At 43.6% G+C, this 21918-nt stretch overlaps 1 long non-coding RNA gene across 1 annotated transcript in view; it reads left to right on the forward strand.

Moving 5' to 3' along the window:
- Positions 1 to 20209, forward strand: part of LOC133368392 (uncharacterized) — a 45060-nt gene extending 24851 nt beyond the window's left edge. Inside the window, exons 2-3 of the long non-coding RNA XR_009758630.1 lie at positions 13220 to 13294; positions 17866 to 20209. This is a non-coding gene — a long non-coding RNA (uncharacterized LOC133368392). The remainder of the gene's footprint in view (positions 1 to 13219; positions 13295 to 17865) is intronic.
- The last annotated feature ends 1709 nt before the right edge of the window (positions 20210 to 21918 follow it).

Below are 21918 nucleotides of genomic sequence, written 5' to 3' on the forward strand. Positions count from 1 at the left end.
CCATAGTCTTACTTAAAAGTTACATAGCTTTTACCAATCAATGGGTGTGTGTAAATATATGAACACCTTGTCTTAAACATTTTATTCATCATTCTAAAATAAAATATTTTCTAATAAAAATTTTTTCAATTGTTTTTGTAGGGGAAGGCTTGGGGGGGATCAGTTCGCCCCCCCCCCCGGCTTTCACATTTCTATTTGTGGCCATCAAGGCTACCTGAACCTCCAGTGACAGTATTGGTTCCAGGAGCACTTCCCAAGCTAGGGACCTGCTCATTTCAGGGGAGTACAACCCCATCCAGAACAGGCCATCTCCCCACCTCCCACATTTGAGAACTCAAGACACGTAACACCCCTGTCTTTTTAGGATTCAGCTTCAATTTCATATATCCTACTGTTCCTCTCAAAGGAGCCCTGGGCTTCTCCATTTGAGTTCTGTATTTGATCATTAATTTGTAATGGTATTTGGTTTGTTCCCTTTTCTACATTGATAATCCATCTTTTCTCCCTGAAGCGCAAGACAAGTGTACAAGATTCTCCCCCCCTTCTATCTTTACAAAAGCCCTGTGAGGTAGTTTAGGCTGAGAAAGAGCGAGAAAGAAAACTGTTCATGTTCACCCAATAAGCTCCAACGCTGAGTGAGGATCTGAAGCTTGGTCTCCCTGCCCTGGTCTAATCCCTCTAATCACTATACCGCGTTGGCTCGCCAATGTTGTGGCATTTCAGCATTTGACAGATTTAGTTTTCTATTTATTTAAAACCTTTGTGCTATTGCCTTCGAAGGCTGCTTACAAAATAAAGGATCTAAAAAACAATTAAATAATTAAAATCTGAGTTACATTTTTTAAAAATAAAATCCTTAGATGACATGCAATATTATCTCGAATTTGGCAGTTTATGAAACATCATAATATGGTAAATGCCAAAATAATCAAGAGATGGCCGCAAGTCTAATGGACCCACATTCCAGATAGAACATTTTGAAGCATGCAGATACACATTTTGACTCAGTCTCTTCTCCACTGCCTTTTTCTTCCCTCTTTCAAGCTCTGGATAAAACCACCCTATGAGATCAAGCTGGCCTTTTTTGTCTGTATGATTTTTACTCTCAAAATGCCCCTTTGTTAGAACCTCAAATACCAGGATGTCTAAGAGGCCTTAACCTTGATTGATTGCATATCAGGTAAATTTGATGCTTCATTAAAGTCCCTCAGGTGAGGGAGTATGGTACTCGGCCTCTTAAAGCTTTTGAAAAATTAATGTTCAAATCCCCTTGCAATTAGGAAGCTCTGATCTCCACAATCTATAGCATGTTTTAGACTCACAATTCTCTCCAGTTGTCTTGGGAATCTGACCTTGGGAAATAAATTGGCCCTTCCTGTTGGAGCAATATTTGGTCCTCTTGATCCTTCCTTTCTGTATCTCCACATGTGAAAGAAAACTCCTTGAAACTGGTCCACTGCTGATTTTTCACTCTGGCCAGGCTGGCTCATGTCATGTAGATGGGTACTCCACTTTGTTGGCATGGGTACAACCAAAGGGGAACCTCTCACCACACATGGTGGGATTGTGGATGAGTTCATAGCTTTGGGTCTCAGTGGTGTGAGAGATTGGTTTGATTATTGGTCAGGGGATAACCTTAGATCAGAGGTTCCCAAACTGTGGGCTGTGGACCACCAGTGGTCTGTGGGCTTCATTCAGGTGGTGTGTGGCATATCCACATTAAATATTCATGTTATTTTTAATTGTATTTTTATTGCTTCTTTTATTTTTCATATTGTGTTCTATTCTATTACAATTTGCATTCCATAGAATTCAGATTGTTATTCAATAAATACAATATAAGAAATAAAAAAGCAATCAAGATACAATTAAAAATCATACAGCCTCTAGCACAGTGAATTACAATTACTCAGCAAGCAGGCAAATCATTCAGTGGCCCACCAAAATCATCAGCAGTGTCGATGTGGTCCGTGGGGAAAAAGGTTTGGGAACCACTGCCTTAGAGCCTAGGAAATGCTGACTCTCAATGTTTGTTGATCAAAGCTCTGACATTATTTGTAAGACTTTGGATCTTCATCTACTGGCTCCTGCCCATTTGCTGTTTGCTCAGGGATGGAAAGATGCCTTGATTTACTCAGCGCATAGCTGGGTTAAGAAAGTTCTTTTTATAGCCATCTCCAAGAACCTGACCCTCCATTTGCAAGTTGTCTGGGGCGATGCTGACCCACAAGACTTTGCTGCCATTTGGTGGCTTTTTGTGACTTTTATGAAGAGGCAAACACATGGTTGGCACATTCCAATGAAATATGATTTCATTTTGAGATCTATGCATCATTCAATCCTTTGAAAGTGATTTGTATTTCTGCTCCTTGCCCTTTCTATGCCTTCCTTTCACTATTTTCTCCAGCTTCTCTAAGGCAATAATGTTTACATATATGTTTTCATCAAGGTTTATACTTGATGTTTGTTGGTGTTTTTTTTGTCCCTATTATACACAAAAAAAATTCAGTCAAGAATGCCAATTATCTAGTAGAGGGGTTCCCAAACTGTGGCCCATGGACCATCAATTGTCCAGGAGTTTCATTCAGGTGGTCCACAGTTGTGTCCACATTAAATGTTCATCTTGATTTTTAATTGTATTTCATTGCTTCTTTTATTTATTTGATTGTACTTTATTGTATTACAATTTGAATTCTATGCAATCCACGTTGTAATTCACTAAGATACAATATAAGAAATTAAAGAAGCCATAAAAATACAATTGAAAGTCATGCAGCACGGAGCAGAGCGCATTACAATTGCTACATCAGGCAGAAAAACCATTAAGTGGTCTGCCAAGACCCTCAGCAATTTTCAAGGGGTCCGTAGGGGAAAAAGTTTGAGAACCGCCGATCTAATAGGATCTGATTATCACTAGGTGTGGTGCATTGGAGGTGGCAGAAATCTTCCAGACTGCTTGGCTTCTTTGCAGGAGCAAGCAAGTCATCAAAAACACCTTGCTGGTGTTTCTTCTTACACAGCATGTTAGCTGTTAGGCTCTCCTAAGTCACCTGGCACACCCCTCTTGCATCCCCACATGCAACGACTTAGCATTTCACTTTGCACAGTGCATAGGAGTACACAGAGGTGCTGCCTCTGGGTGTTCCACCCTAAATGCCTGCAACAAACAGGAAGAGATGGCATCAAGCTTAAGTAGCAGGATGAGGGACCAGTAGCAGGCAAGCAGGTTCTACCAACAATACCCTCACTACCACAGTTGTCTCCTTTTGGCTGCTTTTGGCTGCTGTGCCCGACACACAAGGTGGTGATTGGTGACCAGGACATGTCATGTTCAATTTGCATTGTCATTGATGCTGTTTTGTGAAACTCTACAGGTTTGTGAGACATATAAGCTTGCGTAAAGGGACCCCTGGCCCCATACCAACCTCCCCAACAATGGCCTGTGTGAGGTTCAATCATCACCTGTCCAGAAAAAGGCCTTTTCTGTTCTGGCACTACAGATATTATCTATGGTTACTGCTCACCCAGGCATTTTGATAGTTGGCGTTAACAGCTAGTTTAGATATCTGTCTGAGGGTTGTTGTTTCTGACATTGTCTTCAAATGTATTTAAATGGTTTTCAGTTCTGTAGTGTTTTACATTGAAGTGATGTATGGGCACCCTGGGGCCTCTTTGGGAGGAAGGGTGGAATAAAAATATCATAACCATAATCTACATCTTTGAGGGTAGTAGATTTTCCAACGGTATTAGAACAAAAACCACACTGGCACATTGGCCAACCCCCCCCCCCTTGATGATTGGGGACACCCCAGTTTGAAGGCTGCTCTTCCTCCTCCTCTTTTCATATTTCTTCATTTCGTGTGGTGTTGTCCATTTTTAATTCATTGACCTGTTCTTGGCAACTTGCTTTCAAAGAACTGAGCTCCAGCTGTTCCAGGTGCAAACAAAATAGTCCAGGTTTTCTACAGCTTTAGAGCTCCTCATGGTTTGCTTGTAAATTAATTATAATTCCCTTAATACCTTAATCATAGTGTATACGCTATGTGTGTAAATGCATTGCTATGCAATGGTTAAGGCGGTTTTGCATTTCCATGATAAAATAACAAGCAATAATCTCTCTCTCAACACACACACATACAAACGGCACTGATCATTAAAGTTATATAGGCATCTTAGTTTTAATTATCTTTTCCTCGTCCTCTTCCAGCTTAAAGATTCCTAAGCGAGAGAGGGAAAACGCCCATTTTCATTAGCTTGGGAGTACATGGCGTCCTGTTCGCAGAGCATCCTTTCCACTGGGAAATGTTTCAGGGTTACTGTGTGTGTAGCCGAGGGCATGTGAAAGGGAACAGCAATGTTACTAACAACACACATATTTATTAACACGCCTGCTCTTTTGCAGTCCCACTGACGCTGGAGCAAGAGGCTGTGTGTGCAAGATCAAGCCCCCGCCCCCAATCCCACCCTCCAGGGTCACAGCTGTTGTTGCTTGCCAGAGAATCTGAACTCTCTCTAGCTTCATCAGCCTGCTCTCTGCCCCATGCCTCCCCCCCCCCAGTTCCTTCCTTCACTCTCCATCCTGTCTCCACCCACCCCATATCTCCTCCTTTGGTTATATGTTCCCACATTGATGCCACAGATAGACAGACACAGATATAGGTTGTGGGTGAAAGGGGGAAACACCCACCTTAAGAAGCAGAACTGAGAGCGTATCAGTCGTCATTGGCTCATATTGGTATGCCGGGATGGGCCTTGACCTGTGTCTAGTGAGAGGAAACCGTAACAGCGTCCAGAAATAATTCAGGCCCCTGGATTCACTAACCAGACACTGAGTGGAGGTCTGGAAAAATAATCTGGCAGGTCCGAATTATTTCTGTCTGGAATTGGCAGGGTTCACCCACTTCTGGAGATGAAGGGGCGGGGTGGGGTGGGGTGGGGGGAAGGCTATTTGGATGGCAGGCCGCAGCGCTTTGCTACTACGCTGTACCTCTCTGTTTCTTCAGATCACTGCACAAAATGATGATAAAGCGGGTTGTCTTAGGGCCGGTGCTGACAATGCAATTTGTGGACTCCAATTTTAAGATGCAAGTACAGGACATGCAAGTACAGTTGTATTCTACTCAGATTTACTCAGAGTAGACCTATTCAAATTAATAGACCTAAATTAGTTATACTCTGAGTAAAACTCCGCTGAATACAACCCTGGGTAACAAACTGCAAGCCCTACAGTCAATGGGTAGGTCTTTTGCAGGTTTGGGATAATAACCCTAGCCTACCTTACAGGGCTGTTGGTAAGGATCAGTGAGAATGTGCTTGAAGCACTTTCAACACTTCAATTTCTAGTATTATTATTAATAACTAGTGGGACCTGCAACAAAATGTTGCTGTGGGGACTGTGGAGTGCACCTTGTTCAGCCTTCTAGCAAACCATGCCCTTTCCATTCCGTCTTCATTCCTGGCTTCCGTTTCCCACAGCTCCGTCTTAGGGTCCCCCATATCTGTGTAGTTCTGGTAACTGTGAGGTTCCCTTTTTTGTTTTATTATTTATTTTGTTTATTACATTTATATCCCGCCTTTCCTCTCAGAAGGAGCCCAGGGCGGCATGCTAATGCCATTCTTACACATAGCTGGCTTACCATTGTAAATATGAGGTGATGGGGGCATCAGGGAGAAGCTATAACGACTATACTCTCTCTCATGTTGTGTTATACCACAACCCCTCACCATGGCAGCCATGTTGGATGCCTCCCTTGGCAGCCATTTTGTGACTGATGCCCTCAGCACTTTCTCAGAATTCAAAATCTTGTCCCCAGGTCCAAAAATGTTGACGACCCATGTTATATGTGAACCTGCTTTCAGTCCTGTCTGCTCCTGTATTGTTCCAGGATAAGTCCACCACTAATGCACTATTACCGCATCAATGACATGTTGCAGAAGAGACCTGAAAATATACTCACCAGTCTGGAGGAGCCCTGGGTCAGTGTCCTAGCACGGGAACATAATGTCTTCCAGGGTTTACTTCTGATCTCTAAAACCAGTTCTGAGGCTGAGCCCTGATGAGGCCTGGCACAGATGAAGTCCTCGCTCTGTAGGAGGTAAAAGAGTAACGCCACAACTTTGAGCCTGACACTGGGGCGGATCCTTCTATGTGAGTTATGAGTGGAATAAAGCCATTTGTTCACCACCCCAGCTCAAGAGTAGGTGGCACTTTGCTCATGTTGCCCTTGATTGTTTTTAGTTCATTGCCCCATCTTAGTAATGCTGACTGAAACCAACATGTTTAATTCAGAAAGTGCTATAGCTGTGGATCACAAATGTCTCCCTGGCCTTTTATCTCTCATCTCTCACAGTTGTTTTGTTATTCACCAATAATTACTCTAAATGGTACATCTGTTGTCATGACAACATATTAACAAACCATTGTAAAACTTCTGGAACTAGAAGCCCATTTCCTTCTTCTGTTTGCTTGTCTGTCTGTCTGTCCATCTGTCTATATTTCCCTCACTAATGTATTCGCATCAGTGTACCACAGGTTTTCTCACTGAGCCATGCGCCCACTCCCATTGCAAGAAACAGAAGCCACCCTATCGTTGGGTAAAGGTGAGACAGCCAGCTCAAGTCATGGGTTATAAGTGCCATTTAAAGTACCTGACAGTGAGCCCAGCATATATGACCCTGGGGCACCATCAATCAGGACATTCTCTTGTGCAAGCTCTACCGAAAGGAGGAAAGACTGTGCAAGAGCATGGCTGTTCATTTCAGGCAAGTGTGCATAGGAGAACTTCCCAGCAGATTGTGGTCAGCATTAACAAATCTTGGTGGGAGATGAATTGTTTAGATTTTCTTTGGAAACAAAACCACAGCTGTAATATATCCCTTCCTTCCCAGTTTTTCATGCCTCTCACGCACTAGCGATTTCAGTCACAGGGTGTGTTAATAACATTCTCCTCTGTTTAAGGAGAGGCAAAAGACATGCAAGTGTAGGCATTTTCTTTAAAAAAAAACTTTCAGGAAAATGAAACAAACGATTTAATCAGTGAGCTTGGGCAAGGAAGCAAGAATGTGATCTGAAATTCCCATGTTCACGTAGTAATGATAATATAATTAACCACCAATCATTCTTAAACTATAATTCTGTGAGGACAGAAGCTCAGGATCTCTAATGCGGAATTCTCTGCAAATTACCATTCCCAGGATTCTTTGGGAGAGGCTGTGGCAGTTAAACCAGTATAAAACTGACACAAAGGTTGTCATGCTGTATGCTGTCTTTTGCTCAGTGCTTCATTTTGCAGCAGATCGCAAGGTCAAAACTGGGGTCTCCTTATAGGGATCTAAGAACATAAGAAGAGCCTGCTGGATCAGGCCAGTGGCCCATCTAGTCCAGCATCCTGTTCTCACAGTGGCCTACCAGGTGCCTGGGGGAAGCCCGCAAGCAGGACCCGAGTGCAAGAACACTCTCCCCTCCTGAGGCTTCCGGCAACTGGTTTTCAGAAGCATGCTGCCTCTGACTAGGGTGGCAGAGCACAGCCATCATGGCTAGTAGCCATTGATAGCCCTGTCCTCCATGAATTTGTCTAATCTTCTTTTAAAGCCATCCAAGCTGGTGGCCATTACTGCATCTTGTGGGAAACATCTACCTTGTGATGCATGTGGTAATGTAGGAACGGTTAACGTGGTGCCCCTTCCCCCCGGTCATTGGACTACAACTCCTGTCATCCCTTGGGGGAGTCATGCTAGTTTTGGCTGATGGGAATTTGGTCCAACAACATCTAAACAGTATCACATTGGCTACTCCTGCAGTAGTATATGAATGTCTCATGTACTGTTCCATGTTCAGCTCCTCATTGTGTATGTCTATTGCTGAATTTGGGGCCTGTCTATGATAGAGTACCCCCTCATTATTGCAGCCAGTAATTCCAAAGCTCTCTCATTCACCCACCAATTTGGAGGTGCAGGGCTCAGGCATAATCAATAGGGAAACGACTGAAATAAAAACCAGTGTAGAAGTCACATGAGGAGGAATGAGAGCCTGCTGCGGGTTGTACATACTTGATCACCAACCACAGCACTCAAGAAGGGATAGGAAATGTTAGACATAATGAGGGGAAATTATCTGAAGGTTGAAAGCCTTCTCTAGAGGATGTGCTACTTTAACCCCTGTGGTTTGTTGCGGGCCGCAGCCCACATTATGTGGCTTTCCGCCAGAGCTTGGAAAAGTTACTTTTTTGAACTACAACTCCCATCAGCCCCAGCCAGCATGGCCACTGGATTGGGCTGATGGGAATTGTAGTTCAAAAAAGTAACTTTTTCAAGCTCTGCTTTCCACCCTGTCCATATCTGAGAATGCAGCCGCATGAGTATGTGTTGTTGCTGACCATTGAGGCCCCTCTTTGCTCAGCTGCTGTGGAGAGATTTGTCACCTGCTTAGGCCACAGCTGTCATTGCAGGATAAAAAGGGGGTTGAAGATATTGGTAAAATGATAAAATGGTGGGTTGGATCCAGACTTAGTCATGCTTAAAGTAGACCTACTCTAAATGTGGCTAAGTCTGGATCCAAACCAGAATATTTATGATTTTCATCAGAGCACAATGTAGCTGAGGAGAATGAAGAGCCCTCTTTTGAAGTTGGGAGGTAAGACTTAAGTAAAAACCAACAATCCTCCTCTACCTTTCCTTGCTGCGGCAACTCCAAGATACTTTGGCGCCTGAGAACTAGGGAGAAAATCAAAACAATGCCCACCTTGTCTAAGACCCTATCTGCACTATACATTTAAAGCAGTATTATACCACTTAAATTATCATGGCTTCCCCCAAAACATCCTGGGAACTGTAGTCTGTTAAGGGCACTGATGGTTGTTAGGAGACGCCTTATTCCATAACCTTCCACAAGCCGACCTCTTAGTTATGTTGGACTCAAGCTGTCCATGCAACTCACAACCTGGCCAACTATGATGGGGCGACCCATGCATGGGTGTGGGTGTGGGTGTATGCGTACCATTTATACAGGGTTCTCTTTCTTTATCCTCTATGTTGTGCTGCACTGAGGTTGCTCTGGGTTTGAAACAGATGAAAATGAGTATGAAGCTTTCTCACTGCTTTGAATTGCCTGAGGCCCTTGGAGGTAATATGGTTATCTCCAAGCATGCTACCGAAGTGCCTGGGAAGATATAAATATCCCCAAGAGTCCTGTTTAATTTCAGGGTCGATCTGTAGCGAGGCCACTGACAGAGGAAGCTGGGTGGAGAAGCAGCAGAGGGAAAGCAATGTTTTCATACATTGAACTCCCCCACCCACAGAAAGAATTTCATTCCCTTGGTATCTGTCTCCATACAATAGAATACCCTCAGTGTTTTAAAAATTTGTCACAGCCTATATACTATCCAGTACCAGACATTCTGTTTCTTTATAAAACTTTAGCAATATCATTCTAAACCAGAGATGGGGAACCTCTGCCCCCCCCAGGTGTTGTTGAACAACTCCCATTGTCTCTGACCATTAGCCATGATGGTCAGGTTGTTAAGGCTGATTGGAGCCGGGGTCCAGCAACATGTAGAGGGCCATAGGTTCCTCATCCCTGTTCTAAACCATAGTAGATTAGGGCCAGCTCCCTGCTGAAGCTAAGCAGGGTCAGGTCTGGTCAGTGCCTGGATGGGAGACCGCCTGGGAACCATTTGTAAGTCACCTTGGGTTTCATGAAAAGAAAGGCGGGGTAGAAATGTAATAAATAAAATAAAGAGTAAATTAAGAGAAGTTGAGGCCTGGGTGTTTGGGTGCAATACTTCTCTCCGTTCCCTGCTTCAATGCCAGCCCTTGGGTTGGGGTGACCCCTGGCCCCAAACTCAAGACATGGGTTTGGGACAGCAGTGGAGCATCTCCAGTATGGCCCTGCTTTGCAGTGCTCCGCTTTGCAGCGTTCCACCGATACAGCGGTTGTCAATTGCAGAAAGGCCCCACTCCTACAGCGCTTGTTCCACTATTACGGCATTTTTCGGGCGTCGGGCACCATTTTAGACAATGTTAGTCAATGCGTTCTGCTTTACGGCAGATTTCGCTTTACAGGGCAGTCCGGAACAGAACCTACCGTATGAGAGGGGCCCTACTGTACTTTGCCTTCAGAAATTCTGAGGCTCAATCCCCAGCATCTCCACATAGGGCTGGGAGAGACAGCCAGGCAGGGTCAACAGTACTGACCTAGATGGACGAAGGTTCTGACTTGGTATGAAGCACCTTCTTATGTAAACCATCCCCAGCAGCGCCCACCACAGCTGAGTTGTGCGCAACTCAATCTTGGGAGTATTGAAGGAGAGCTATGAAGAAGCGAAGCCATGTGGGGAGAGGAGGAGGCGTTAAGCAAGGGGCCTGACCAAGAGCCAGGAAGATGAGAGAGAACGCTAGGTTAGGAGCAACACAAATTGACCCTCCCACTCAGAAAAAGCACACCCTCTATTCTACATGTGAAATGTCACAGACAATTACCTCATTCCTTTATAAAACGTTGGTAGATTCTCTCCACTGAATGGTTATAATTGCAAGTAACGACATAGGGTCGCAATTGCAAATTTGAAATGTCTTGAGTGTGGATATCTGAGAGAGATCTGATTAGGGTCATGGTTTGAATGTGCTACCATCCGTCTCTGTTGAAATTCTTTCATAAAAGTGCTAATTGCATACTTTCAATGCCCCTTCCCCCAATTCCACTTAAAGGAAAAGTTTTAAGAAAGAGTCGCAGATGGAAAGTCAGGAAACCATTAACTTTTACACAGAACAGAATTAAACCAGAACTCAAGCTTTTTTTATTCTGACACTTTTCTTCTGTTTAATAATGATATTTAGCATTTATAGAGTTCTTCAGAGTGTGTGAAGTTCTTCATGTACATAGTAGAGATTTCAGAGGAATGGACGACTTTTAAAAACTCTTACAGCAGCCCTGCAAGGTAGGCAGATTCCTATTGTTGCGGATGAGAGGCTGAGCCACAGAGGCTCAGCTACAGCAGCTATAGTCCCCTAGTGAAAGCCAAAGAGAACGGGGGGGGGACTTCCCAATTTATGGTGTTAGCCACTACATTATTCCCTCTCTCTGACATGCCAGATGCCCAGAATCTATAAAATTGAGGGGAGAGGGATGTCATGTCAGGGTGGAACAAGACATTACAAAGATAGCAGGGACCGTTGTTGAGCTGTTCCTCCCTCTGCCATTAACTGACCTGATGTTCTGCACTCTGCATCATTACCTGCCAGGGAACTGCAGAATGTTGTGAGGTCAGAATATGGGGTAAATTGACATAGTCATTGGCGGGCGGGTGGGAAACTTATGTCTAATTCTGCCCTCGGAAAAGCAACTTGACATATATGGAGTGGGTGGATGCTGCAGTGCAGAGGAAGTGCTTATTTTTTTAAAAAAATGTTTCTTTTATTTGTTATTAAATTTATATCCTGCCTTTCCTCCAAGGAGCTCAAGAGGGGTTTCCTTCCCCACCTCATTTTATCCTTACAACAACCCTGTGAGGAAGATTAGGTTGAGAGACAGTGACTGGTCCAAGGTTATCCAGCGAGCTTCATGGCTGAGTGAGGATTTGAACCTATGTATCTCCAGTCCTAGAACACTCTGAGCTTATTCACACGGGGGCATTACTTTGTATTAAAGATGCTGTTTTTACCTCCATTTTCTATTTGCACCATCCACAGTAAATGTTCAGTGCCAGCTGCAAACATGGTGTTTTCTATTTACACTGAGGTGAAGGATCAATCATGCAGTTTCCTAATGACCATGTCCTCTAATTTAACATTTCCACTCCTTCTGGTTGCTTGGCAACCGAGCATGCTCAGTTTGTTCTACCAGCTGCAGTAGGTTCCATTTAAAAACAAACAAACCCAGAAGTGTGATTATTTGTATTTTCACTGGTAGGATATAGCTGAAATACAAATTCATCTTTGAGCAGTGTTATGCTTTTGTGCACAAGTTAGGGGGGAAAGAAAAATAACAGCACCATTTTCAGCAACATAAAAAAGGCCAGCAGAACGGAGGAGAGCAGCCAGAAGTTGCTTGTCAGCCCACAGGAAATGAAATGAAAGAAGGGAGGAGGAGACAGTGACCGTGGAGAGGGAAATGAATGACACACCCACCTAAAAGCATCAGAGCAAAGTATCTTCAAGGAGGAGCGCAGTGCAGTGGATATGGTTTTTCCTCCAGTTTTCATATTATTAGCAGATTGGGTTAGTATGGATTAACAGGGGGGAAACTGTGATAGCTTCTGTTTGCTGGTGATGTCATGTGAACCATGCAAATTTAAAAGAGATGTGAGTAGCACCAAATGCACAGTAAACCACCGTGTAGATGAGCCCTCTGGCCACTCCATCACACTTATTCATATATTTATTTATGTAATTATTTGTAGACCACCTGTGGGGGACATAGCCTACCCACACAGGCTGAGCAAGACCTTTAGCTAGGTTCTTAACAGAATTTGGAGTGCTTCCCATCCACCCCCTCTCAGAATCATCAGAGTCACGCCAGACTTATATGCGTCTCCTGATCTCTATGGGGGATTTATCCTACAATTAATATATTGTGCATGTGGTTTTGGCAAAGCCAGCTGGCGTCGAGGAAGATAGACATCAGTTACCTGCTTCCCATGCCCACTGTCGAGTGTAAACACACGCACGGATATTAAACTCTGTCCCAGCCAGCCAATAAATATATTGGTTTCATTTGTAGAGCCCTGGTTCCTTTCTGTGTTGTCTGTGCTGTAGCTATAATCAGTTTAATTTTTACTGGAAGAGAAAGGACTGACAATGTGAGAGAGGAAAATTATTTGTATATTCCCAAAAGAACAGAGCAGGTGATGTTGTTTGCAACTGTGGGAGAAAGGAGTAATTGATGGAGTTACGGGATGGATTAATGATAATAGATCTCCCCAGCCCTGGGATTGGGAAAGGGAGAGGCTGAACATGCATACTGAGGGAGACAAAATTGGCATTGCTATTAAAGTTCAACACTAGCAAGACTCGGGTAAAATATTATTGTTCTATTAAAATCTTGACATTGTCCTGAAAATTCTGGCAACGTTATGAAAAATCTGTGGTGCTTTTGTCAAATCTGCAGTTTCATTTTGCTCAGACCCCCTAAGTTTTCAGTGTGTTCACGCAACAGCAACTGTTATTAGTCCTGCAATATTAATCTAAAATGAGGAACTGACTTTTCCTCTTTGCTTTTGAATAGTTATGAGCCAAAGATGCTGCCTCATTGGGTCACTAATGCCTTGAAGATGCTTGCTTCAATGAATAGTGATGGCTGGTGAGTATTTAGAAGTACCATACTGCTTTGGTGGAGGCTAGTGAGACATAGTGCAGGAGGTGAAGCTTAGCTGGCAAATGGGACAGCTTGCAGGAGCCTTGGGGGTGAGGGTGGACGGTACCTAAGAGCATGCTGTTTGCTTTAGGGGAACTCGATGCTGCTTCAAAGACTGTGCAGATGTCTACCTGCCTTCTCCCTGCAGCTCAGCTTGCGTCATTGTAAATAAATAAATACACTAACAATGTCTAGGGGACCCTCCAGACAGGTGTGTGTGTGTGTGTGTGTGTGTGTATTCTGCAACGTCATTGACACAATAAATAGTGCATTAGTGATGAATTTATAACAGACCATCTACACATCACTCCACTTTATTAGTTGTTCTGTAATGCTTCCCCAATGTTACCACATTATTGCCATCTGGAGGGGCACTCATGCGCTATAGTGCAACAAGAGCAGAACACCACCACCCCAGAACATTTGTGGTAAGTTACAGGATTTTAGTAGGAAACTACAGGACATGCACCTATTGCAAATGAAAGCAGCATGACTGCCCCTGAACCTTTGCAGGCACAATTGCTACTGAAACTGTGATTGCGTATAGCCACCCTGATAACATCAGGAGCACTAATCATGATGCATGTTAAATGAAAAGGATGACTGGAGTGCTCTCTTCCCACAATAGAATTTAAAAATATTGCCCCTGACATTTCCCTCTGCTCAGGGCAGGACCAAACTAAGACATTTTGCTACCTGAAGCAATGCTGCAAGTGGCGCTCCCACACCCCGACAAACTAAAGTACCCGCGGCTGGCCATGGTATTTTGGCTCCTGAGGCAGAAAATCCCACAAGCACTTCTCCCGCTTCCTGGATGCAAAAATATTATAATACATTAAATTACCAACACTTTTCTGTTGCCCTTTCATGACACCACAAGTGAGTTGCCTGACGGGGGCTGCCTGGCTCAGGCACACAGGGAAATCAGTTCAGAATAATCTGTTTACAGAAACATTGACTACATTAGACAAGCAGGTATGGGAAAACCAGCTCAGCAGAGTTGGCCTTTTATTCTCAGATAGTAAATAGTAATCATCATCATCATCATCCATGGCCAAGATTTATTATTGTTGTTGTTGTGGAAACTGCAGGAGGGGAGAGTGCTCTTGCACTCAGCTTCCCGTAGGCATCTGGTTGGCAACACTGAGAACAGGAGGCTGGACTAGATGGGCCACTGGCCTGATTCAGCAGGCTCTTATGTTCAAAAACGCTCAGCTCTTCTGGATGTACCACAGCCTGCAGACATCCCTCCAACATCAACCGGAAAGACAGTCTTTTTTGTGGTAGCACCCACTCTCTGGAATGGTCTCCCCTTAGAAATAAGGCAGGCACCAACAGTGATGCAATTCCAGCTCGTGCTGAAAGATTTTTTTATTTAGCATAGCTTCATCTGGCTGATACCAGCCATTCTGTGATGTTAAGGACATTTTTACTGCCTGCCTGATAGTTTATTTTTTTATTATTATTATTATATATTCCGCCCTTCCTCCCAATAGGAGACCTGGGTGGCAAACAAAAGCACTAAAAACACTCTAAAACATAATAAAAATAGACTTTAAAATATATTAAAGCAAAACATCTTTAAAAACATTTTTTTAAAGCTTTAAAACACTGTCTCTATGGATGTGGATGTCACAAAGGCTGAGTAAAGGAGGTGGAATTGAAAGCTGTGCTATTCATCTTATATTTCTGATGATGTCTTGGTGATTTCTCGCTGCCTTGCAGTAAGAAAGATAGACGGAGATGCAACAGATCTAATTACACAGACATGTGTCTTACAAGGAAAGTATCATCTTGGGGTGTGGAAATGGTGACGACTTCTTTTTTCAAGGCAAGGCAATGCTTGTTGGAATAGTTTCCGATCACTGAGCATCCCTTGAGATCAGCTGGAGCACAGAGGAAGTTGTGGCATGAGTCCAAAATCAGGCTCAGGTCCATATTAAGGGACACGTCAATTACAGCATCTGTGGACACTCAGCTGCAAAAAAAGTGATGGACAGAGGTTGCAGAGTCAGTGTGAGAACTGCCAGGCACATAGTGAATGTAGTCAGGCATAGTTGAACTGGAACTTGAAATGAATGTCTCCTCCCCCTCCCCCAACCCAATTCTCTTTTGTCAAATTTTGAGAACAAATATTTTCTGCAAATAGTGAGCATTTGACATTCAGCATCAGTAGATGTTACATCATTTCTTATTAGCAGTATCTACATTTGACAATATCTAGCAGGTGACATGCAGTAGCAATCAGTGTTTAACAGTCGTCATGCAGCAGTGGTGGGTAGAGGACAATTTCTGACAGCTTGCTAAAACATGTTTGTACCAGCATCCTTCATTCATTGAATGGCTGGATTTTAACCAAATAGGAAATAATGCCCTTCAAAATGTGATAAACCTGAAGTTGTTGTATTTTGAACGGTGATGTTAAATTTCAGTTACAAAATTGGAATACTGAATTTTCATGTCAGACTTTAAAAAGCAAAATCTAATTTGTGGAACGGATCAAAGGACAATGTTTGTTCTTGCCAATGCATTGGGCACAGCTGAGAAACCAGACAATATCCTATTCTGGATTAGGCAATAAAGGGCTGTCTGTGGGTGGTATTCAATGCTAACCTTTCTCAGGGTAGACCCATTGAAGTTAAAAGACATAACTAACTTAGGGTCATTAATTTCTATGGGTATACTCTGAGTAGGACTGTGCTGCATTCAACTTTGCACCACATCCAGTCCAATTTCTCTGATAAGAAACCCCCATATATTTTACTAGTAGAAGTGAAACACTGTCAATAATTTACTTTTACTCCAAAGTTCAGGTGCTCAGTGAACTCGGAAAGGAAGAGAATATCACAAGGGGCAGGAAAGGAAGCCATGCAGGGTGAGGAAAAAGTTATGTACTAAAAGTTTGCAAAGCATAGAATCATAGAATAGTAGAGTTGGAAGAGGCCTATAAGGCCGTCAAGTCCAACCCCCTGCTCAATGCAGGAATTCTTCTAAAAGCATACCCAACAGCTGGCTGTCCAACTGCCTCTTGAATGCCTCAGGGTTGTAGGGCCCACCACCTCCCTAGGTCATTGGTTCCATTGTCATACTTCTGGAACAGTTAGGAACTTTTTCCTGGTATACAGTCGAAATCTGGCTTCTGGTAACTTGAGCCCAGAGTGTTCTGCACTCTGAGATGATCAAGAAGAGATCCTGGCTCTCTTCTGTGTGGCAACCTTTCAAGTACTTGAAGAGAGCTATGATATCTCCCCTCAGTCTTCTTTTCTCAAGGCTAAACATGCCCTGTTCTTTCAGTCTCTCCTCACAGGGCTTTCGTCCCCCATTGAATAGGACTGTGCTAAATATTTGCTCACTTCTATTTTCCCCATCAAACCTTATCTACTTACTCTTTGCTACAAGTTTCCTCAGTTTGCTGCTGCCTCAGTGTCATTTCCCTCTATGCCTACTAGGTGGTTCTCCTCCTGGGTAAAATAATAGGGTCAGTCTCAACCAGTTGGCAGCACCAGACTGAATGGATAATAATGTCATGAAGACAACCCCAGTTCCAGAATGTTTAGCAGCAAGATACTCTTGGGTAAGCAGAATTACAAGAAGACACTACCCATGGAAGGAACAGACTACTACTGAACATTAGCAGCTTCCCTCATTTTTCACAATATACAAGCTAAGAAGATCAGGTCACCAGAAGAAATCCATTCTGGGGCTTCAAATTTAGTAGGCTACAATTTTCCAATGAAAAAATCTTTTGAAGTACTTCAAATTTGCGAGAAGAGTCTGAAAGAACTGGGCATGTTTAGCCTTGAGAAGAGAAGACTTCCCCCAGGCACCTGGTTGGCCACTGTGAGAACAGGATGCTGGACTAGATGGGCCACTGGCCTGATCCAGCAGGCTCTTCTTATGTTCTTATGACTGGGGGGGGAGGGGAAATAACACTCTTCAAATTAAGTAGACTACAATTTTCCAGTGAAAAAAAATCTTACGCTTGCAGTAATGCCCTCCATCTATTACCTCTTACAAACTGTTCCCTTAAAAGCAGACATCAAGGGCCTGGTTACCACATCGTTGATGGGAATGCATTGACTGTTCAAGGCTGTGGGAGATTTTTTGTTGGAAAAAACAGTTATTGTTAAATTATCCTAAAATCAAAATTATTGTATTTGCAACAAACCAACCCCAAAGGTAAATTGGTATGGTTGATACAGAACAGGTCTGGCTGTTTAAATATCTTGGTGTCCTGTTTCATAAGAAATATTCTTGGGAAGGCCATTGTGAGCCAAGAAAGCTTCAGGCTCTCAAAGCCCTGAATGTTATTAAGAACTTTGCAATATCTAACAGAGGTAATTATGCTAGTGCTTTCAGCTGTAAAGTTTTTGTGAAGCCAAACTACTTGCACAAATGATTTATGGTGCAAACATATGGGGACTGGCAAATGTCAACAGCAGCAAATTTTTTTGAAGTATTTAACTATATACTGCTTTTGAGGTGAATCTCACAAAGAAAATTACCATTTTTTAAAGCACCCACAGCAGAAAAGATCAGTCTTCTTGCCATAAGGAAAGTGATGAGGAAATGTCCTTGAAAGCGTGGGATAACATTTGCACCATACAAAGTTGTATATCCTCCCCACAAACAAATCAGGATGAATGCTGACTAAATAGCCAATATCTGGAAAGTGTGGGATAACACTTGCTTTGAAGCAACATCATCTAACATCTCTGCAACCAATTCAGGATGAATGTTCAATAAACAGGTTGACTGGAAGCACCCCGATATGCTTATTTGGAAGGAGGGTATACGAAGACCCCTGTAATCAAGGAGTATATAAATGTTGTGAAATTAAATAAATAAATCTGCAATTGTGGCCTTCAGAAGATATAGGAACTTCTCGATTATCTGTTATGCACCTCCCTTTAACAAAGATTTGGGCAGATTTTCGAGATGGAATGCCTGAAATAGGAGAGGTTGAGAAAATGTTTATCATCTTCCTGATACGAACAAATATATGACTCATATAGTATCTAATCTTTGCATTTGGCAGTGCAAAAGGTTAGAAATAAATTTGCTCCACAAAATGTGATTATATGGCTTAAAGGAGCCATCTGACTTAATGGTTTATATCGGCCAGTCTGCCATTTGCTGTTTTTATTATTCAATTGTTCATTTTGCATTGTAAATTTTATAAGTGGTTTTATGTTTAATCTGTATATTATGTATTGTTTGTGGCATTGCAGATCTACAATGTGTGCCCCAGGTTTGCAATTACCAATGATCACAAGGAAATAATGAAACTGAATACTGAGCTTATGATGGTATGTAGCCAGGCAGATTTGACTATGCAAATGAAGTAGCCTTTAGGAGTCATTGCCCTCACTCTCAATGGGCAAACACCTCCTCCCCATTTTACTGTAACCCCCCCAAAACCCACCACCACCACAAGAGCTTCAGTAGTGCTGAAAATTGTTGTGAACACTGAACGCCCCCTTTTCAAGTCAGCCTGAATAGTTCAAATCTTCCCTTTGGGAGAGGTACTCTGTCAGATATTGGGGTCCTGAGCCATAAAGAGCTTCATAGGTCAAAACTGGGCTGGGAAGCATGCAAGCAGGATTAAGAACGGTTTTCTCTCGCTACCCAAGGCATGTTGAGCTGCACTTTAACGCCTCCCTGATGCCTGCTCCGGAATGATGCTCTGTCAGGAGTGTTGAGGAGGCATTAAAATGGCGGCTCCCACTTTGTACACTCCTCTTCCTCTTCCTCGCTGCCAGGTGGCAAGGAAAGGAATGCTAAGAGTCCACACCACCTAGTTCGCGGTCAGGTTTCGTTGGGCCCTCTCATCTGTCTGAGGATACCACTTGCCCAGACTGCTCCCCAATCAAACCCACGAATGACTGCGCCGCATAGATGTGGCCCTCCAAATGCTGTTGGACTCAGCTCCCATGGCCAACGGCTGGCTGGGGGACAGAGAGGGCTGCGTGAATGTGAGTAGGAACTAGCCTACTGCGGGAAGATAACATATTCATTCCTCTGCCCACTTTTGCCTCTGGCCCTGCCCACCACTGGTGTGTGGTGCCCCCTCTGAAAGTTACCCAGAAGGGAATGCGGCCCTCAGACTGAAAATGTTTCCCCACCCTCTGATCTAGAGGCCAGCAGAACACAAGCAAGACTTGAGTCCCCATCCTCAAGGAGTTTTCAAGCGCAGACAGGGTGGCTGGGTGGGGACTGCTGGCAAGAAATGGTTGGCTAGAACAGAGAGGCTGAGGTAACAAACTGCACAGGGGGGGAGAGAGTGATGATCACTAAGGGAGGATGAATATTGGTGATGCACCCAGACACTTTCTATATGAAAGAGGCTGACCTGTCAATAAGCAAACATGGCCACCCCTAGCTAGTTTGGCCCCCATTCTGCTCATGTCTTGAGTGCACCTCAAGAGAACTTTCCCAAGTCACAGAGCATTTGAAAGAGACACATGCAGACAAGGAAGCCAGGAAGTTGTTGTGTCGGTCCCCAAAAGGATGCCTTATTTTCCAAGTTGTGCATTTTCAACTGACCTATTTTCATATGTTTTTTGTTTATTAGTCTAAGCAGGAGAGTTTACTTCTCTCTCTCCTATAACAAGGGCTAAATTTTAAAATATTATTTGGCAAAAACTCTTTGTTGCTGACATCACATGTCTTTGGGAATAAAGGGGCTTCTGAGGCATAGTTTTCATGTCCAAGGCCCATCTCCACCCAGAGGAGGGTAGAGCTAAGGAGGAGGTGTGTTGCCTTTTGAACGCCAGCCAAACACAAAGAAAGCGTCTTTTTTCCATGACTACATATTGTGTAACTGCTGTACTATTTTCCCGGAGGAAGAACACAGATGTTTGAAATGCGCTGGGAACTGGGCGGGGGGGGGAGTTTAAAAACCAATAAATTGTTTTCTTGCACTGATGGGCTTTGCCTCTTTCTCGATTTTTCTGCTGTGTGGTGTGGCCTGGTTGCAGGGGGCACCCACCTTCACACGCGTGAGCTATACATTAATGTTGTCGAAGCTTCAAATCAACGGTCCAGTCTCTTTGACCCTTTGTCCAACTCCAGGAAACAAGGGGATGAATTCAATGGACTAACTGAAGTCTATTAACTTCAATGGTCTACTTTAACTAGCATGTTGGATACAACCCATTGAAATTCATGGACCCCGAGTCACTCATCATGCCCATTATTTTCAGTAGGATTACTCTGAGTAGGGCTGTCATTGGATACAACCCCTTGTTCCCTAGAGCTGCTTCTGCACAAAGATTGATTTGTTGCCAAGGCAAAACACCTCCAATAAATCCCAGAGAGCTTTCATCCCCATTTGAGTTATGATGTCACTTTGCAAAAGAGAATTAAGACAGAGAGGCTACTTCTCTCCCTCCCACCCCTGCTGCCCTCAGTGGGGTGCTGAGAAAGGGTGGTGGGCTGCCTTCCCATGTAGCCCTGCCCTCCAAAGCAAAAGAGAAATTGGAGGGGAGGAGGGACAATGGTTTTTGAGATGTCTCTCTGGGTATCTAGCACAGGCCAGGGAAAACTCCGCAGATTTGCAGGGTCTTCTTTGTTTTGAAGTCCACTGACTGGAGCCAGATGTAAAAAAGTGGTGCTGGAGAGCAAACAGGGGCTTACTAAAAACCTCCCAGCAACTTACCAGGCTGCTTCCTGCCCACACCTGATCTAGAGCAACAATGCAGGAAATCCCTCAGTCATCAAGAACTCACTTTCCCTGAGCCAGACTCAAAAAGAGGAGAAGAAACGAGTGACTCCATCCAGGATTTAATGTGAATGAGAGCTGGGATGAGTGCTTTTCCACTCTGTGTCCCTTTCCCATGTTTTTACCCTTAATTCTCTTCCGTTCTGTTTCCAAATTAATTTGCAATTTCAAAAATAATCAATATCTCTCAACGTACATATTTAAGAATGGATTTCTATGTGTATTTTCTCCTTAAAATGTGTACTTAAATATGCTTTTGGATATGTTTAAACTGCCATGAACTGCATCACAGCACTGAGAGAAGAGTGAAATTATGTGCATAGCTCAGGTCCATTCAATTCCTCAAGCATCCCTAAACAGAGGATTAACAGAGAGCAAGGGTACCATGTTGTGAGGTGACATCCTCAAAAATTATCGGGTGCAGTCCCAAAGACAGGCTGCAGTCTTACAGGGAAAGACTCTAGCTCAGTGGTAGAGCATCTTCTTTGCATGCAGAAGTTCCTAGTTTCAATTCCTGGCATCACCAGGTAGGGCTGGAAATGTCCTTTGTCTGAAACCCTGGAGAGCCACTGCCAGTCAGTGTAGACAATACTGAGCTAGATGAACCAACATATGCCCCTATGATTTAGCAGCAGACCTTAGCCCAGACTTCCCCAACCTGGTGCCCTCCAGATGTTTTGGACTCCCACCAACCCTGGCCGGCATGGCTGTAGGATGCTGTGTCTGATGGGAGCAACTCTGCTGCGACTCTGCTGGCTGGAGCTGATGGGAGGTATAATCCAAAATATCTGGAGTACACCAGGTTGGCAAAGGGTGCCTTAGTGATTCAACATGATATACCTGCCTC

The sequence above is a fragment of the Rhineura floridana genome, chromosome 12 (assembly GCF_030035675.1).
Source record: "Rhineura floridana isolate rRhiFlo1 chromosome 12, rRhiFlo1.hap2, whole genome shotgun sequence".
Lineage (NCBI taxonomy): Eukaryota > Metazoa > Chordata > Lepidosauria > Squamata > Rhineuridae > Rhineura > Rhineura floridana.